This window comes from Gavialis gangeticus, unplaced genomic scaffold (genome assembly GCF_001723915.1).
Source record: "Gavialis gangeticus isolate Ggan-Ray unplaced genomic scaffold, GavGan_comp1, whole genome shotgun sequence".
Lineage (NCBI taxonomy): Eukaryota > Metazoa > Chordata > Crocodylia > Gavialidae > Gavialis > Gavialis gangeticus.
Window position 1 is genome coordinate 19,853,576 of NW_017729003.1, and position 8,836 is coordinate 19,862,411.

The 8,836-nt window shown below is 43.8% G+C and overlaps 1 long non-coding RNA gene across 1 annotated transcript in view; it reads right to left on the reverse strand.

Moving 5' to 3' along the window:
• Nucleotides 1–1,082: 1,082 nt before the first annotated feature.
• Nucleotides 1,083–8,836, reverse strand: part of LOC109291048 — a 23,838-nt gene continuing 16,084 nt past the window's right edge. Inside the window, exon 3 of the long non-coding RNA XR_002095748.1 lies at nucleotides 1,083–1,193. This is a non-coding gene — a long non-coding RNA (uncharacterized LOC109291048). The remainder of the gene's footprint in view (nucleotides 1,194–8,836) is intronic.

Sequence of the window (8,836 nt, forward strand, 5' to 3'; positions counted from 1 at the left end):
TGAAAACCATCCCAAAGAAAACTTTTACATGTGCTCCAGGGGGCGATGCTTTAATTAGAGCAGCTCCAAAAATGAAAGTGCCGCCACATCTCGTGTATCAGCATCCCTGCATTTAAAAAAGGCGGCAGGGGCACTTAAACTAAAGCTCATTCAACAAGCCATTTTTAAGTGTGGGGAAACTGATACATGAGATGCAGGAGGCTGCTGAAGTGCAGCAGTTGCCATACTCCAGCAGATTCAATTCATATAGTCTGCTCTGATGCCCTGGAATTCCTGCGCATTGGAGCAACCTCCCTATCTGTGTATAGGCACCCAAGGCTACTAAATCAAAGGTGACTTTGCTTCAGTCTTCACAAAAAAATTTAAGCTTCGCCCAGACACTTAATAAGGCTTATCTGAATAAAGAAGGGGTCAAGCTGAGGGAGGAGATAACAAAAGAGATGGTCAGAGAGCTTCCATTGGGTCTGAATGAATTCAAGTTAGCAGGGCCAGATGAACTTCATTCCAAATCATGACAAACAAACCTAATCTCCTTCTTTGACAAAGTAACTACCTGGGTAGATGGAATGCTGTGGATATAGTGTATCTGGACTTCACAAAGGCATTTGACAAGGTCCAACATGACCTTTTCCTAAACAAATTGGAGAAATGTGGGCTAGATAAAACTACTGTAAGGTAGACAGATAACTGGCTCAACGGCTTCTTGCAAAGGGTAATTATTAATGGATCCATGTCAGAATGGCAGGAGGTTTTGAGTGGCATCCCACGGGGGTCTGTCCTGGGTCTAATACTATTCAATATGTTTATTAACAAATTGGATGCTTGCATGGAAACCTTTACAAACAAGTCTGCCGATGACATGAAACTGGAAAGGATAGAGAATATGTTGGAGGATGTGAGCAAAATTTTTAAAAATCTTGACAGATTGGAAAGTTGGGCTAAAGCTAACAGGATGAAGTTTAATGTGGATAAATGCAAGGTACTATACCTTGGGAGAAATAGCCAAAAACACAAATATAAAATGGCTGGATGGCAGCACTATGGAAAAGGACTTGTGAGTCTTGGTAGATCACAGACTCAATAAGAGTGTGCAGTGTGATGCAGACACACAAAAGGCAAATGCTGTTTTGGGATACATCAATAGAAGCTTTAGGTACAAGACACAGACAGTGATAGTACCTCTCTGCTCAGCACTGTTAAGCCTCATCTAGAGTACTGCATGCAGTTTTGGGCTCCACATTTTTAAAAGGACATAGAGAAGTTAGAGAGGGTCCAGATGTGGGCAACAAAGATGATCAAGGGCTTGGAAGGCAAGTTATACAAGGACAGGCTGAAGGAGCTAAGCATATTCAGCTTGCATAAAAGATACTTAAGAGGGGACATGATAGCAGTCTTCAAATACTCGAAGGGCTGCCATAAAGAAGAAAAGCACCTTTTCTCTTGCTGCACAACACAGACCAATGACTTCAAGTTGCAGAAAAGTAAGTTTAGATTGGATATCCAAAAAAACTTCTTCACTGCTAGAACAGTGAGGCACTGGAATAGACTACCTAAGGAAGAGTCTCTATCACTGGATGTGTTCAGGAAAAGTTTGGACAGCCACTGGTTAGGGTGGCCTAGGCATAGATATGCCTATGTTTTACCATGTGTATTTCCCATGCTTCTGGCCCTTGCTGGTTGCACCTTCCCCTCTTCCCCCGCCTTTTTTTATACATGTCATGGTGTTTTTAAGCCTTCCCAGAGGCATTGAGTGTTGACTACAGCCAAGGCTGGGGACTTTGACTAGGATGTACCAGTGCTCCAGCTGGCACCAAAGCTGGAGGTTCCTGCCTAGATGGTTTTGCCACTCCACTCAGAGTTGAAACGATTAACCCACAGTCATATTGGTATGGACTGTGGAGCTTTTCACCTTCCTCTGTAGTGGGGGGCATGGCCCTCTACCTGGGACCTCTTGAGCATATATTGACAACATTTCATAGAAACAGGACATTGGCTGCCGGGGTTCCCCTGCTTTCCCTGTGGCAGGTTAGAGTATTAAGTCTATATTGTGTCAGGGTGGACAGTAGTTTTATATAGAGTTCAGATTATGATTAGTATGGGATGGCTTGGGTAGGTATGATCCTGCCTTGGGCAGGGAGTTGAACTAGATCAGTGTTTTCCAACCAGTGTGCTGTGGCACAAAGTGTGCCATCAGAAATGAACAGGTGTGCTGCAGAATTTTGCCATGGCAATGAGCTACAATAGGTATGAGAATAGGGAATGCCTTAACAGGTGTGCTGTGGAAAATTTTTACTAATGCAAGTGTGGCTTGGGCTGGAAAAGGTTGGGAAACACAAAACTAGATGACCTCTAAAATTATGGGTTTAGGTGGGTCTATTTATTACCTTTTTAACACTTATAAATTAACAGTTTTTACTGGTATCTTCTGATACAATATGCCACATACTTGATTTAATTTATAGATACATATCTAATGAGAAATATTTAGATTATATTGTGTGTTTGACATATTTCATTCATATTAAAGCATTTGATATCATTATTGCATATCATTTTATAGAAAGAAACCTCTTATCATTGGTAAAAGGTCAAGTTTTCCCACTCTTACCACCTATTCCTGAAAAAGTGAACCAGCTTTCTAAAGTAAGGATATGCTCTGCAACTTGGATCCCTTACCATAGAAAAGGTATTTAGTTTCATTTACCCTTTGCCATTAATGAAAGTGTTATCCCCCTCTCCCTCACAAAGAAAAAGTATCCACAGGACAAAAATGTATGAGATGTTAGAAGGATCACATGGGGCAAATAATTATTTGTATGACTACATGTGGCAGCGCGCCCTCTAGGAGTGCCGTGACCTCCCCTAGCGCCCCCTGGCTACCGTGTCAAGCCGGTGTCAACGCACCCTCACCAATCTCGCCCGCCACGTCTTTGATGTTTAAATGTTTCAGGGAGGCTGCCTTTTCTATCTACCTTGATGTCCAGTTGCCCCGGTGCACTCTAGCATTAGGGGCTACCCATAAGTCCTACTATCGCCCTCTCCTGGGGCTTCCCCCCTACAGGCCCCAGTGGGTCACAGTCTATCTCCCTGCGCTTCTCACGCTCCTCACCCACACTGGGCCCTTGCTCGCACTTCTCGCCCGCACCGGGGCCCTTGCTCGTGCTTCTCGCGCTCCTCGCCCGCACTGGGGCCCTTGCTCGCGCTTCTCGTAATCGGGGCTCAGGCGGCCTCGGCCTTACCTGGCCCCAGACCCCTTCTAGGGTCCTACGCCCACTGGGCTTCTCACGATTGGGGCTCAGGCAGCCTCGGCCTTACCTGGCCCCCAGACCCGCCTCCTCGGGCCTATGTCCCACTAGGGCTTCTGCCTATGCACAACACTGAGCTCTTCCTGAAGCTGCCCACACTGGGCCAGGGTCGGGACACCCTAAAATGCAGCACCTCCTGCGGCACTAGGAACACCCCCACCTTACTGGGGGGGTCTCCTAATGAGGCCTCCTCAACCCCTACAGCCTCGCCTGGTCCTCCGGTTCGTAATTACAACTATCAACTCCAAACAGAAACTCAAAGCCCCTTGGCTACAATGTAAATCTTAGGCCAACCTGGCTAATCTTCTCTCATCCCTGTCAGGGTCCTCTCCACCCTGTATCCGCATGCCAACGCACAACCCTGCCCTGCTCGCTGTAGCAGAGCTCCTGCTCCTTAGGCTGCCAAAGGGGAACTGACTCTGGCCTCGGCCTTCTGTTTATGTAGGCCAGGCACTGCCCCCTTCTGGTCAGCTGACCCAATCAGTTGCCTTGGCAACCCACCTGTGCTGCCCCTGTGAGTGGCAGCTGAGCCTATATTCCTGTTTTCAGTAGCAGGCACCCTAGTGCCCTGCTACACTACAACTCTTAGAATGGTTGTCATTCTTTTTTTTTTTTAAAACTCCCTTTTCAAATAGCTTTTTTTCCATTTTTTCTGCCATGAAACATACAAAAAAAGGGCATGTCCAAGGTTAAAAAATCTGACAACATTTGAGTGTTCACTGAAGATGAGAACTATTATGGCTCATATGAAAGAAAGGATGATAGGTCAGATTAAAAATTGATCTGCCTTCATACAGCACTTGAAAGAGAGAGAGTGCTTGAGCTAAAATTGCTCTGCATTAAAAAAACAGCATTAAAAATCTGCTACTGAAAAATAACTATTTTAAATACAGAAAAATTAGTGGCAAAAAAAGTAACTGGAATCTGATCAGCTGGTTAATGGTTTCCTCCATTTTACACCATTTGGTATAAGTAAAAAAAAAATACAGCCTTAATAAAAAGCCTTCCAATGGACCTCAAAGATTTCAATACCTATTTCAATACCTAATTTAAATATTTCAATCCATTCTGAGCTGTGTACTTGTCCAGTACAACTCTTTACACTTGATTAATTAAGGTGCTGAAACAGTAATTAATTATGGTGTCTATGACACAATTCTTTGTTTGTTAGATAGTTGAATAGAGGAAACTTTTCAAGATAGAAATTTCATAAACAAGCTCTTCTCTATCTTCCTAGCATAAGATCCTTAAAATTGGAACCAGAGAGGGACAAGTTGTCACTTACTTGTCCAGATTATGCTGTTTGTAAAAGTAGTGGAATGCATCCTTTCAGTATGAAGGATGCATATCTGAGGAATTTCAGTTCCTGCCAATTGTATTTCTTTTAAACTAAAAGGAGCCTGAAGTTTGTTTTAGTTAGATGGAGAAATTAATGATGGAGCCAGGTATTAGAGTGGTGATGGGGGGAGAACCTGAAACATTTTAAGACTGAACTGGATACATTTATTGGAGGGATGGTTTAGGACAGGGAATTTAAGTATGTAAGTTTATAGAATCAGGTATTTGAAATTGCCATGCTGGGGTATAGAGTAACTCTATCCTATGCTTCAGGGATTTTGCTGATCACTAGAGGAGGGGATGCCTTTCTCTGAAACAATGGCACACTGTTAAGGCTGGAATCATCTGACCAGAGTGTGATGATGCTCCAGTCAGCACTTAAAAAATACCAATCAACAAATTTGGGATCAGAAAAGAATCTTTCCCCTAGATTACACTGGCAAAGACTGTAGGTTTGGGTGGGGAAGGGGGAGGTTGTTTCCTCTATAGCACAGGCATTATCCTTTCTCTAACATCTTCAGAACATGTAGTAAATAATTACTTCCTTATCAGTGCAGTGTCAGAGAAATTGCAGTGCCCTCATCTTCCCTGCTTTTACCCACTGCATGCTATACGGCAGTGGTTCTCAACCTGCTTAGACTCAAGGCATCCATTAGTAAACTAAAGACACCCATTGGAAAATGCCAGCTTTTTCTTTCACTCATTTTTTGACTAAGGAAAAATAATAAAGCACTTATGTTGCAAAGAACTCAGAAAGATCACAACAGGTCAGAATGTTTTTGACACTATGGATTCCTATTTGAAATCTCTGGGTTTATCTTGTGAAGTACATATAGGTATTTGTATACCACAGTGCTAATATTGCCTGGTACCATGGCATCACAGTCAAGAAAAACTGCTATAATATATTCTCGGAGTGGCAGATATTCTGCCTTGTACCTGTGTGAGAGGGTTTGAAGTAATGATTTTGGAGGTTCCTTGGATAAATGTCATCAACAGGGTCCTACTGAAATCACAGCAGAAGTGGATTGTGCTGCAGCTTCTTTAATCTTGCAGGGTCCACCCCCCTCTCCCCTCACAGCTGATTGGTAGAGGGGCTCCACTTGCAGCTCACTCCTGATCAATAGGAAGGCCAAAACCATGGTTTTAAACATGGTGCCCTTTTTGCCTCCTGCTCCTGGTTGGCTGAGGATCTCCAGTATCCCACTGCTTGCTGCTGACTGGCAGCACAGTTTGAGGAGTAGGTGAGCAGCCATCAATGGCAAAAGAACAGGTTAGGGACTGTTTAGAAAAGCTGGACATGTACAAGACCATAGAGCTGAATATGATGAACTCAAGGCAGGGCTGGCCAATGTGATTGCAGAGACACTGCCCATTGATAGGCTGAAGACTAGGGCTAGGATTCAGAGAGACCTCAACAAATTGGAGGACAAGACCAGTAGAAATCTCATGAGGTTCAACAAAAATAGGTGCAAAGTCCTGCATTTAGGATGGAACAATCCCATGCACCATGTACAGGCTGGGGACTGACTGGATACACAGCAGCTCCACAGAAAAGGACCTTGGGGGTTACAATGGACAATAAGCTGAATATGAGCCAAAAGTGTACCCTTGTTGTGAAAAAGGCTAATGGCATACTCAGTAGTAGGAGTGTTGCCAGCAGATTGAAGGAAGTGATTCTTCCTCTCTATTTGACACTGCTGAGGCCACATCTGGAGTTCTGTGTCCAGTTTTGGGCTCTTTACTATGGAAAGGATGTAGACAAATTGAAGAGTCCAGGGGAGGGCAACAAAAACAGTTAGGGGGCTGGTGCACATGACTTCTGAGGAGGCTGAGGGTACTGAACTTACCTAGTCTGGGGAACAGAAGACTGAGGGGGGATTTAGTAGCAGACTTCAACTACTTGAAGGGTGGTTCCAAAGAGAATGGAGTTAAACTGTTCTCAGGGGTGGCAGATGACAAAACAAGGAACAATGGTCACAAGTTGCAACAAGGGAAGTTTAGGTTAGATATTAGGAAAAATCCTCTCACTAGGAGGGAAGAAAAGGACTGGAACAGGTTACCCAAAGAAGTTTTGGAATCTCTGTCCTTGAAAGTTTCATAGTTTCATAGTTTGTAGGGTCGGAAGGGACCTGAGCAAGTCCGACCCCCTGCTATGGCAGAAAAGAGTACTGGGGTCAAACAACCCCAGCAAGGTGATTGTCTAGCCTTGTCTTAAAAACCCCCCAAGGTAGGAGCCAAAACCACTTCACTTGGAAGTTGGTTCCAGATCCTAGCCACCCTGACAGTGAAGTAGCGCCTCCTGATGTCTAATCTGAATTTACCCTCTGCCAGCTTGTGACTGTTATTTCTAGTCACTCCTGGTGGTGCTCAGAGGAACAGGGACTCCCCCAGTGCCTGCTGGTCCCTTCTGACTAGTTTGTAACAGGCCACTAGATCCCCCCTCAGCCTTCTGTTGTGGAGGCTGAACAGATTCAGGTCCCGTAGCCTCTCCTTGCAGGGGCTGCCCTGTTGCCCCTGATCATGCAAGTGGCCCTCCTCTGGACCCTCTCCATGTTGTCCACATCCCTCTTGAAGTGCGGTTTTTAAGACCTGGATAAACAAAGCCTTGGCTGGGATGACATAGTTGGGAATGGTCCTGCTTTCATCAGGGTGTTAGACCAGAGGAACTCCTGAGGTCCCTTCTAACCCTAATTTTCTGTTACTCTAAATGGTTGCTTGTGAATGCAAGGAACTGGACTGGATGGCCTAAGAAGCCCTTCCAGCCCCATGTTCGCGCACAAGGAATGTATAAATCTTGATTCTGTGAACACAGGAGGAATCAAATGGGACTCACCTTCCTTGTTCATTGTTGCAAGCCTTTCAGTCAGAATTCAGCCCATATATACTTTCACTAGGTTTTTGCACATAATCCCAGTGCTACCTCTTTGGCTTTCTGTTCCTGCTCTGTGTCAGTTTGTGATGTCAGGTGCAGCTTCAGATATGGACAAACTGATCTAATACTATCTATCCCTTTCCCCTGAGCTTGTTTTCATAACACAATGGAAGTCTCTTTGGGCCACATATCTAATGGCCACTCCAGACTGAATTGTGGCTTTGTTTTGGGTGGAAGCTCCTACTGTTTCATCTTCCTGCTCTGTAAAAGAGATCAAATGCTTTTGGTAATTTTTCTTAATTAAAGGTACCTGTTACACCCACCCATTTCAATGAGATTTCATCCAACACGTGACCCAGCAAAAATATGCAAAACTGTTCTATCAGATAAATCCTATTCAAGTCCTTGTGTTCAATATATGTTCAATTGTTCTAACTGTTCAGTACTTCTGAAAAGCAAATAAAAAGTTTGAAATTCCAATTGAATTTAAGATTCCAGTTGAATTATAAGATAATTTCTCAAACTGATACAAAAATAATGCCCCAAAAATAATGGGAAGAAAGAAACTGATTTGGACTTGATATAACCAAACATGGAAGTTGGCCTGCTTAAGGAAGTTACTGAAAAGAAAAAAGTAAGAATATCATGTCCACAAAAGAATAAGACTCAAGTGACTCATAAAAATGTAGGTCTGCAAGGTGTCTCAATAGATCATTTAGTCCAAATCCCTGCACTGAAACGAGATGAAGTTTATCGCAACCAAACTAAAAGGGTTTTGTCTACATTTTCTTAAAAACCTCCACAAAGGAGATTCCACAAGCTTTTTAGATCATCTATTCACATCCTTAAATTTAAAAAGTTGTTCCTAATTTCCAGCTTAAATTTTATCGGATGATTTTATGGTGTCCTCTTGTCCTATCCCTAACTGATTTACACATACATTCAGCCTTCACTTTTCTGGAATAAAACCCTTCATCATAATTCAAGTTTTGCAACACACTTACCATTCATGTTCTCTGCTAGATTCCTTCCACTTTGACTTTCTCATTGCGTTGTGCCCAAAACTTGACAAAGAATTCATTCTGAGATCTCACTTGTGTTGCATAGTAGACCAGAATCATTACCAGCCATATCTTATATCAGACAATGCGTAAGTGTTGACAGTGGTGGGGCACAACTCTGCGCTGCCACTGCCGCCCTGGCTGCTGCTGGGCACTGGCTCTGGCTAGGCTGCAGCTCCATGCTCTGCTGTCAGCACAGAAATCATGCCACCCCTGCTGCTGCCAGGCCCTGGCTCCAGCCTTGCTACAGCCCCACA